Here is an 11,688-nt window from a genome sequence, read left to right as displayed (position 1 = left end):
TTTTTTTTTTTTTTTTTTTTTTTTGTCTCCTAGTAGTACTAACAGCACTACTGTTTATTTCTCTCTCTTTCCTGGTTCTTTTTGTTGTAAGTAGAGTATATAAGATAAATTTCTTAATAAAGGGAGTAAACACAGGTCTGATCAGTCCATAAAAGCTGGCCCTGTGGACAGATAAGGTCAGAAGTTTTCATCAGATTGGTGTCATTATCGGACAATTTAGTCTTGAGTCACCTATCAAAATTTCCTGAGAACTTTCCTCAGTCTTGTCTCATTTTGTTCACAAGAGTCTTTTTCAGATAGATCCTTCCAAACTTTCCCACTAATATGAACTGTTTGTTTTATGTGCATGCAGTTGGATTTTGGCTGTTAATTTAGAGGCTCATACATAACTTTTAAAAGGCTATTGTCAATGCTCTTAGTTTTATCTTGGTCTACATGTGTGCTCAAATTGGGTCAGAACTCTGTGACTTACATGCTTTTGTACTAAAATTATAATTAATATGCTTATCTCTCTTTATGCCATGATTTCACAAAGCATAATTAGAATTGCAGTAGCTATTGAGGAAATTTTGATATTTGCTAACTTGTTCATTTAAGGAGCTCATTAGAATGAAAAGGGAGTAAAAATTCAAGTTTCCAAATCTCCAATAGTCTGCTCTTTTTTTTGGATAAGAAAACTTCTAAAGTAAATTCAGAACTCAAAAGTTCTTAAGAAGTCCTTACCCGAGCCAAATAATCAGTTTCTAGGAGACAAAATTATCTTATCATTTGGCAGCCTGAAGTGAAATTGGAGCTCTGATCCAACGCAGAACATGCCTCACTCTTATGTTTGGATAGAACTTTCTGAGGGAGGCTCTAGAACACAGCCATGAACTCTTATAAATCAAGAGTCTTCACTGTAACAGCAAGATTGTCTTAAAAGGATGTTGATACAACCTTGAGTGTCAAAATTTTCAAGCATCTACTTGCCTAAATTTCATCAGAAAATCTTTTTTTTTTCTTAAGCACAGCTAAATTTATTAGATCTTGACAGCATCTTAGGAGATCTCAGAAGGGGAAAGTCAGAGAAGTTCTTACAGTATTTTTAGACACAGGGCTGGGTAAGTTTAAGGCAGATATTGCATGGTGGGAAACTGGCTGGAATTGGGCCAATTTTATGACATAATAAATTTGAGTTGGTGGGCACAGAGAGGTGAGGGTTTCAAGGGCAGTCTTGATAAGCAAACTTTTATTCATGATAATTAGCCTATTTATTTGGTTTATAGTCTCATCTTCCATTAGCAAGTATCCCCTGGAGCAAGTGAATGCATTATTTTTGACTTTGCTCTAAATTATGTATTGCAAGAATGGAATAATATGCATCATATCAGAATTTTTAATTTTGGAAATAGAAAGGCATATTGGTTTCAGAAGTCTGGGAATCTCTACTTCCTTTACTAAATAGTATATATTTTAAATCTGAACATTTTAAATGCTCTCCTGAGCATTTGAAATAAGAAAAAAATCCTATTTCACACTATAGAAAATAAATATGTCTCAGGAGAGCATTTAAAATATTCTCTAATGCTCTCTAAAATCTAATCCACAGATTTTTTTTGTTGTTGTTTTTCTTTATCTGGTTTCCTAGTAGAATAGTATAGCCTATGTATGGAAAATCCTAGCAAGATATTTGGAGATGACAGTAAATTTCCTTTGTTTTATATATTCTCACCTGATTTAGTAGGTTTTAAATTAGCTAGACACTGCTATGTTCAGTCATTACCTAAGCATGTAATCTGGTAATAGCCTGTTGACATGTCTATAGTATTTTTTTGTTAGTGGTGGTGTGGTTGTATTGGAATTGTTGTTTCTTTTGGTTTTGTTTTGTTTTGTAGGAGTGTGCAGAATCCTGAAAAGTAGGATGTCATATATGCAAGGTGATGTAATTCTCCAGTGTTCTATTGGTATCTTCTAAGTTGCCAGAGAGTAGCCAGTAAACTTCGTGTTTGTGCATGGCAAGGGAATTCTGCTTGGAGAAACAGAATATATTATCTACATTCACAAGCATGTCAGGCTTAGAAATCAAACAGTTCTATGAAATACTGATGTGGCAAAAATATAATTTATCTTGTTTAACCCTTATAAGTTCTTAGTTGAAACACTCTTCTGAAAACAAAAACTAGGTTGACAAGGGTAAAACCGGTAGAATTTTATCGACCCATGCTGTACCTGTCACTGGGAAAAGACCTCAGCTCAAAAGTATCTTTCTCTTAGGACAGTGCCTTGGAGCCTTCCTTGAAAGTATTTTAACAGGCCAGGTGTGATGGCTCATGCTTGTAATCCCAGCACTCTGGGAGGCCAAGGCGGGCAGATCACATGAGATCAGGAGTTCGAGACCAGCCTGACCAATATGGTGAAACCCTGTCTCTACTAAAAATATAAAAAATAAGCTGGGCGTGGTGGTGGGTGCCTATAATCTCAGTTACTCAGGAGGCTGAGGCAGGAAAATTTCTTGAACCCAGGAGCAGAGGTTGTAGTGAGCCGAGATAGTGCCGTTACACTCCAGCCTAGGTAACAAAAGCAAAACTCTGTCTCAAAAAAAAAAAAAAGAAAAGAAAAGAAAAAGAAAAAGTATTTTAGCAAAGAGCAATAAATGCTAACATAGTGACAAGACATAGGTGAGAGTAGTTCCAGTCTTTTAAAACGGAAGAAAACATGGGAAAGTAGTGAAATCTGTTCCCACATTCTGCTGGTACATTCTCTGGGCTGAGAAGCAAGTGTTGTCTTCAGTAAAGGATGGATGTCCTGACATCAGGCAAGTAGAGGGTTCCCTGTGTTTTCATAGTCTTTAATGTAGCAATTCTCAATATTTTTGAGAGAAATATTTTGTTTTTCTTTAATACCAATAGAGTATACTTTTATATTTGTATCATCTTCTGTCTACACATATTATTTTCTTCCTATAAAGTCAGCATTTACTTTTTTGAACATTTTTACCTTAGAACTCATTTTCTTTCATTTCCATGCTTCTAAGAGATCTATTTGATTCATGTATTTATTCAGAAAACACTTTCTTGGTTCATGCTTTAATGGTATCGCATGTTGCTTATTTAGTGAGAACAAACACTTTGCATATAACGAGATTCAACAAATTATTCTTAACAGCTTCATCAAATATGGTGAAGATAAGAGAAGAAATTTCTGGAATTGAGTTACAATTATTCTTCATTTCCTCAGCTACTTGACTACTTTGACTGCTTTGCATAAGTGATAAATGATTTGTAAAGAAGAATTAGAGTAGTGGTAAAAATTTCTTGCCCTGAAATTTATCAGTGAAATAAACCTACAAATGTCATTAGGTAGCTTTGTTCTTTCTTATATATGAAATTATTAATGTAGGATAATATTTCAAACATATCCATATCTATATGCTTCTTAAAAACTTAAAGGCATAAGTATTTTAATTTTGTTTATTAGGTTCAAAAATTAGAAGCATGGTGGGTTAAGGCATAAAATACCAAGTTTCTTGGAATTGTTTGTGAAACCTAAATAAAACATAATTTTCATTTATTTTCTTCTTTTGAATGTTTATACCCCTGCATATTGAGTGAGGGATTTATTTTTTCTCTTCATGATTCATTTACACAGAAGACTTTGTGAATGGTTCTATCTAAAAGATAGCAGAATTTTAAAATGAGAAAATATCACCTCCCAAATGAAATGTATTCAACAAGAAAGCCATCAACCACAGCATAATTTTAATAGAGTTTCGAAATCTTAGAAGAAAGCATGCAAAAGAAATAAGTCAAAATTTTATAATTTTACAAACATGATTTTAGGCTACACTTATATATCTCTAATCAAAATTAGGTGGGGCTATCACTTTTGTCATCTTAATTGTTTCTCTCTGAATAAACATTAGATCATATTACAGTTGAGCCAATATAGCCAGTATATAGCCTTTATGTACTGAAGTATTATTTTATCTTTGGGCAAAATTATGATGTTTTTAAACATGGAATATACTTTGTGTCTATGATCTCTGAATAATCAGAATGATGGAAGAAAATGTTAGGCAGAAAAGTGTAGGGCAAGTAGAATTGCCCAAGAATTGAGTTAAGTATTTATAAAAATGATTTTCTAACTTTCTCTATTATAGAAAAGCTAAGCATAAATTGGAATGATTAACTTTTAGGTAAATGTAAAGTCTTCCTCTAAATTTAATAACAGGGATTGAAAACTCAGTGAAACATTTTGATTTATGGACTTGCAAAGACACTGAAAGAAGGGATTTGAGTAAGTAAGATGTAGTAACAATGCAATACAGCTTTCTGGCTTTATTTAATACCTCTGTGAGATTCTTGACAAAATATGTGCCATTAGTACAAGTTAAATTACTAACTAAGCCTTTCACTCAAATCCTAAGCTAGCTAAAGCTTTGAACTCGAGATCAAGTAAACTGCAAAAAAATGTATAGGGATGAGCAGTATACAGAATCTTAGGGCTTTTTGTTCCCCAGGCTTCACTCTTATACTATTAGATTTTCAAAATAATTGACAGGATGGGGAAAAGAAATCACACACAAAAAAACCCAACAATCAGAAGCTCCTCCTAGATACCTAATAAAGATGAGAGCAAAGAGGCAAAAAACAAACAAAGTAACCTAGAGAATAAAGAATGTGAGAGAGAGAACAAGAGAAAGAAATTAAAAGGAGTCCTTTCCTCAGGGTGAAGCAGTTGCTCACTCTCACCACCTGAGTAGACCACGTGGACAAAAGCGGGTACAAAGACACTATCTTCTCTGTGGGCTCCAAAATGAAATACCTTTGCTGTACAGGGAAAAAAACAATGGAGATTGATAGTCTCATCCCACATCAGAAACTGATTTATAGACTCATAGAATCATGGTCGTGATCTAATATACTTTTTTTAAGAGATGGGATCTTACTATGTGACCCAGGAGACTGAAATTCAGTGGCACTATCATGGTTCACCACAGACTGAAACTCCTGGGCTCAAGAGATCCTCCTGCCTCAGCCCATGTAATAGCTGGGACTACAGGTGCACACACTACCACACCTGGTCTAAAATATATAATTTGTAGAGATGGGATCTTGCTATGTTGCCCAGGCTGGTCTAAAAACACCTGGCCTCAAGTAATCCTCTCACCTCAGCCTCCCAAAGTGTTGGGATTATAGGCATAAGCCACTGCGCCTGACCTTAGGTTTAATTTCTTATTATTGCATTCTCATTCAATGTTCTCTTTTCTCTGTTGGCCATTTATCTAGTTCTTTTGAACTCTCAATTATAGATTTGAAAATTTATTCTTTTTTATGTAATAACTCACAGATAAATAAGATTCTTCATATCCAAGATTATCAAACTTTGGTAGCACAGGAGCAATAGCAACAGCATATTTTATTACATCTGTTCTTTTGTTTGCAAAGAAACATCTTGTGAACTCCTGCCCTGACTGTACTTAGGCTCATATAAAAGAAAAATAAACGTGAGTTGCTTTCTACTTTTGTTTAGCTGGCATTCTTAGAATAGAACTTATATGAAACTTGTAATGGAAGAATCTTATTCACTTCTGCTTAGCATTCTCTCATTGTTCATGCAATTTTCTATAAAATACAACCTAAATACATATTGTTTGAAATGGGCTTTCTGCATACAGAAAATGTGCTTTTCTTTAAGTGGCTTGTGAAAGCAGCATCAGTTGTGCACCAGTTCATTAGACAAACCAAATATCAATGCTTTATTATACATTATTCACAAAGGGAGATAAATCAAATGACTAATTCCTGAAAACAGGGCTTGAAACATCTTCGGAGGGCACCAGGGCAAGCTAAATACCGTAGGAGTCACTTATTGACAGGGATTTATTCCGAGAAGTGTGTCCTTAAGTGATTTCATCTTTGTTTGAAGTTGGAGCACCATACAGTGTACTTACACAAACCTCGATGTTATAATCTACTACATATTTAGGCTACGGGGTCAAGCCTGTTTCTCCTAGGCTACAAATGTGTGCAGCACATTACTTAGTATTGTGGGAAACTCTAACACAGTGGTAAGTATTTGTGTATATAAACATATCTGAACATAGAAAAGGTAAAGTAAAACTGAGTTATTATAATCTTATAGGTCCGTCATTGCATATGTGGTCCATTGCTGCTTTTAATCTTGTCCTTAAGTGGTCTGTGACTTTGTCAGGAAACTAGTTCACACCCAAAAGGGCAGACTCTGGAGATATGGAACAATATTTAAATACATTAAAAAGGAAATGCTCCAGGTAGAATCTTCTTAGGTCTGTCAATATGTAAATTTGCTAATTAGATCAATGAAAATAGAACTCGTGCCTTCTGTTACAAGGAGATCTTAACACTGAGTTAAACTGTCAATATGCAAATATACCAATTAGAATCACAAAATAGTATTAGATACATTCTGTATGAGAGAGTTGAGAATAAGGAGGAAAGAAAGGTTTTATTTATTGATTTATTTGCTGAGTGTATATTTAACGCAGAATGTTTTTACCCTTTATAATTGGTAAAGCCTGTGGTGCTTAAAGAATAGGAATTGCCCGGCGCGGTGGCTTAAGCCTGTAATCCCAGCACTTTGGGAGGCCGAGACGGGCGGATCACGAGGTCAGGAGATTAAGTCCATCCTGGCTAACACGGTGAAACCCCGTCTCTACTAAAAAATACAAAAAACTAGCCGGGCGACGTGGCGGGCGCCTGTAGTCCCAGCTACTCGGGAGGCTGAGGCAGGAGAATGGCGTAAACCCGGGAGGCGGAGCTTGCAGTGAGCTGAGATCCGGCCACTGCACTCCAGCCGGGGCGACAGAGCGAGACTCTGTCTCCAAAAAGTAAAAAAAAAATAAGAATAGGAATTAACAGTCCCCAAGTCAGATGTTTAGCTTCCTTCCCAGTAGACCTTCCCAAATGATTTGGAAAGAGACCAACACAAAGTTATTTGTCTCCTGTGTCCTTAGGAAATCTCGTATGGGTTTTGCCAAGTTTGGAAATAGGATAACAAATGAAAGCGAAGAGCTTCACCCAGCTTTCTCTTTCCTGGAATACAAATGTATGAACTGCCACTGCATGTGGAGTGTTGTGAGAAGAAGCACTGCTACCAGCCGCCATCTCCATGGCAATAGCAAGAGAGAAAAAGCGTCTCTAAGGTAACCAGAAAATAAACAAAAATAAGATTTCTAGGTTAAGATCCCATTAATCAGAAGTGACTTCAGAAAAAAATAACTTCTAGAGACTGTAGGTGGATTATGATAATTAAATTAACATTTATATCGTTAAACTACTACTCTCTTTAACAAGCTTTTTTTTTTCCTTTGCTCTCTTAAAATGTTTCTAGTTCTCTTACTATCCTAACCTGTAAAAAACTTGAAATTCCCATCATCAAAGATGTATCCATTTTTTAAATATTTGGAGACTTTGAAATTCCACATACATTATTGCCTTCCTTTTAAATGTTAGCATTAATTATATTGTCAGATAAATTATCAGTAACAAATTGGCACATTGAGATGAATCTAATTGAATCAATATAAATTGAAATCAAGGAGCAGACTCCCAACATGACAGTTTACCAGAAGGATACTTGTTACTCGGCAAAAGAAGGTAGCAAATAGGTGCAGGGCATGGGGCATTACCAAAAAAAGGGCTGCCTGGGAGATGCCAAGAATTGTCTGTGTGGCAGATTCGAGCTCTGGGGTACCTACATGATGCTGGTCTAGGGAGATGCGGAATTTTTGCATGTGTAGTTTAAAGGAAAGCTTTATATCAAACCATTGTATGGTAAAGGAAGAGTTAAACTTGAATCACCTACCACATAAATTTACTAATTGGTTTATACTGACATGTAATTTATTTTCCTAAAAGTATATAGCAAATGCACCTGTATCTTTTGTGAACATAAAAGCTACATTTTATTCTGCCTCCTGAGTCTGATCCCGATAAATGTTGCACTGATTCCTTTAGTCTCTAAAACAAAATGAATTATATACTATCTAGATTACTCTAGAGCAGAATTCTATAGCTTCAATTTTCTTTGAAGGGAAAGCAATTGGAAGGTAAGATTTTTACATGTCCTATGCCAAATTCGTTGTGAAGGGTTTTGTTGTATAGTTATATTTTCAATAAGGAGAAGGGAAAGATTAAAGAAAATTTGAAAATGATTAGTTAGTATTAGTTTATTAAGAGTATAACATAAGTTAGATATACCTCAGTGCATGAAATACAAATATGTTTTGGGGGTAATCACTCAGAAGTATTTGTTATGCACCCAAAATTCCAAATAATATATCTAAAAATGTAATATAAGATATAAAAATATATTCTGTTTTAGATATTTAGAATTTGGAAACTGGAGTATACCATGCCATCTGAACATATGTGGCAGTATACTGAAGAGATGTGTTCAGCAGAAGCATTCTTTTCAAGCATTCAAGCATTCTTGAGTATGTTCTATTCTAGGACATATTCAAAGATATATTTTCTAACTCTGTGTATTTTTTTCCAAGATCACTCCTTAAATAATGGCTGGAAGTTACACCTGTGCTTATAATTTGCTAAATAAATTTCTGCTTTTGCTTCTTTGAAGTCAATACATTTTTAAACAGAGAAAAAAAATACTGTCCAGCAAATAGGTTGGGCCGTTGGGAAGTTAGGCTGTGAGAGCTTATTAGATGGCTGTTTTAGGCAGGGAGTCTTTGCTTCTGTGTACAGAAGAATGTTACATGCTTAATGAAGACTCCAAATATTCATGAACACTTCCCCCTATAATTATAATCTGCCATACTGGACCTACCTACATGCATAGATTACTTCCTTTCTGGCTCTCGCTTGTGAGCCGGCACATCAGTGACTGATTAGAGACTATATGTGTGGGTCAGGCATCAAGATGCCACTGTACCAACATTAAGGCTATGTAAACTCTATCGGGGTGCATGAACATTGGAATATACAGGTGAGGGCTTTAAAGGAAATTATAGCGGCAAGAAGTGAACCATATAGAAAGAGCTGTTTCTGTGAGATAAGTTCTACTTGAATGTATGTAAAGCAGAAATTAGCAATATAGTATTTATTACATGATCGAGACAATTCACCACTTTAAAACTTTTTATATACACTTCAGGTTATACCACTAAAAAGAATACTTCAATGCCATGGCATGGTATCTAGTGTTGTACATTCTGCATTTGGTTTTTCATTCATTAGCAGGTGTATATACATCATTTCAAAAATCCAAAGAAAGCCTTACTAATTGAGTTTAAAGTGTATTTATTTACCAGATCTTTTACTTATTTCACAGTTATTTTGAGGTTATCTCTATGTATCATGAACCTTACTGGATACTGAAATACAAAATTAATAAAATACTTTTTGCTCACTGTGAGAAACAAAATCTTGTGTAAGAGATACATATGTACATATATATTCCTTGCATAGATATGTGTGTATACATATGTAACTATATATGTGAAATATAAATACGTATGTGTACATATCTTTCAAACACATATATGCATATAAGTAAATAAATATGTAAATATATATGCACATATATAGTGCAGTACTAAATGATGTATGATATTATTAAAGTTTTCATAAAATCACTGAAATAATTTTCCAAACTGTCTATGTAAAGCCCTGTCCAATAGGACTTTCTATATTTATGGAAATGTTCTATAATACTCTGTAATTGTCAATATATAATAGGACAGTCACTGGTCTCATGGAGCTGTGGAATACTTGAAATGGGACTAAAGTAACTGAGGAACTGAATATTTTATGAAATTTAATTTTTATTAATTTGAATGTATATAGTCATGTATACTTTGTGGCTACTGTGTTGGACAGCTCAGGGAAGACAATGTCTTGGAGGAGCAAAGGATTCATGATTTTCAGCCTTTATGAATGGGTGAAGTATTTCCTAAGCAGATCATAATTTAACAAGGTGAGATACACTCCAGAAAGAGAACAGTAGACTTTTATTTACTTATTTATTTATTTTGAGACAAAGTTCACTTTACTGCCCAAGCTGGAGTGCAGAGGCATGATCTCAGCTCACTGCAACCTCCATGTCCTGGGTTTAAGCCATCCTCCTCCCTCACCCTCCCAAGTAGCTGGGATTACAAGCATGCACCACCATGAGTGGCTAACTTTTGTATTTTTAGTCGAGACGGGCTTTCACTATGTTGGCCAGGCTGGTCTTGAACTCCTAATGTGGTGATCCGCCCACCACGGCCTTTCAAAGTGCTGGGATTACCAGCATGAGTCACAGTGCCTGGCACTTTCAATTTTTTTTTTATTCATTCATTCCTTTAAAAGAAACTATAATAACACCAAACTTTGTTAAAATTTTATAATGTACTAATTTTCCCTTTACAAGTACCCTGTGAAACAAATATTAATATTAACCAATCTGCAATGAGGAAACTAAGGTACAAAATAATTAATTCAAAACCCAGCTAGCAGCAGCAGAGTCAGGTTTTAAACTTAGAAAGTCTGGCTCTAAAGCCCATGTCTTAACTTTTGTGCCACATGCTATACCAGCCACGGAGGGTGTCAAGTACTTTCACTTGAAGATGTTATACTCCCGTCTGTTACAAACCAGGAAATTCAGTTAGTCTGCTCAATCAATGCATATTTTCTGTTTTCTAAGTTCAGACCCTATTTCACGACCTTGAAAGAAAAAGGCAAATAAAGCACAAACTTACTGCTCAAGGGCTTAGAGTCTTATTGAGGTAAAATTAATCGAACTACTAAGAGAAAAATTTTGCTGTGTCTGGGGATATTGTGAAGTACTCAGAAAAAGGAATCAGTGAGCAAAACTGCAGCAGCATACTATATAGAGAACTACGAAAGGAGAAACTCTTCACAAACTAGATGAATGAACCATCTGAAAAAAAGGCAAAGGTGGATACAATTATTGAAAAAAAATGGGATTGGAAAGCCATGAGCACAATCAATGAACTCCTCCATATAAATACCAAAGCTTGTCACTGGGAGAAGCTTGGGATATGAGACCAGCTGAGAAAGTCATGGCAAGATCATAAGAGGATGCTGTATTAAACATAAAAATTTTTAAGCAGAAGAGATATTTAAAGAAACATACTTTGGAATTCTAGAAGTAACCCCAAAAAAGAATGCGATGTTTTCACTCCATGGTGAAGAATAAACAAAACCACAATGACCTAAGAAACTATTGTGGCCTGTAGGGGCTCGGCGCCAAATCCCTACTTCTCTGCCCCTGGCATTTTGTTTCAGGGAAGCAGAGTCCTAATTTTCTGCCCATACATATGCCCTGAAGTGATGAGACAATAGATCATCTTCTCCCTCAGGAACTCATAGAGCTCAATATGAGAGGAAATTCCAGTGAATTATTAAATATTACACAATCTTAGGAGACACATATCTTTGTTAATAAAGAAAACTGTATCAACTCAGAAATATACCAGATTTGGGTTATTTTTAAATATTTACCCTTAGCAGCTTCAGTGCCGAACTGAAAGTACATCATTATTCATTGTCTAAGACAATAAAATCAACAACAGTTTCAGTGTTGAGCTATTCATTTTCTACACAGTAAAGTGGTAAGAAGGAGCCCATTTTATCAGGAATGAAGTAACATTTCCAGTCATGCATCCCATAACATCAGGGATATCGTGAAGTACTTAGAAATGCATTT

Source organism: Rhinopithecus bieti, unplaced genomic scaffold (assembly GCF_001698545.2).
Source record: "Rhinopithecus bieti isolate Rb0 unplaced genomic scaffold, ASM169854v2 scaffold_23826, whole genome shotgun sequence".
In the NCBI taxonomy this organism is placed as follows: Eukaryota; Metazoa; Chordata; class Mammalia; order Primates; family Cercopithecidae; genus Rhinopithecus; species Rhinopithecus bieti.
This window is presented reverse-complemented; position numbering follows the sequence as displayed.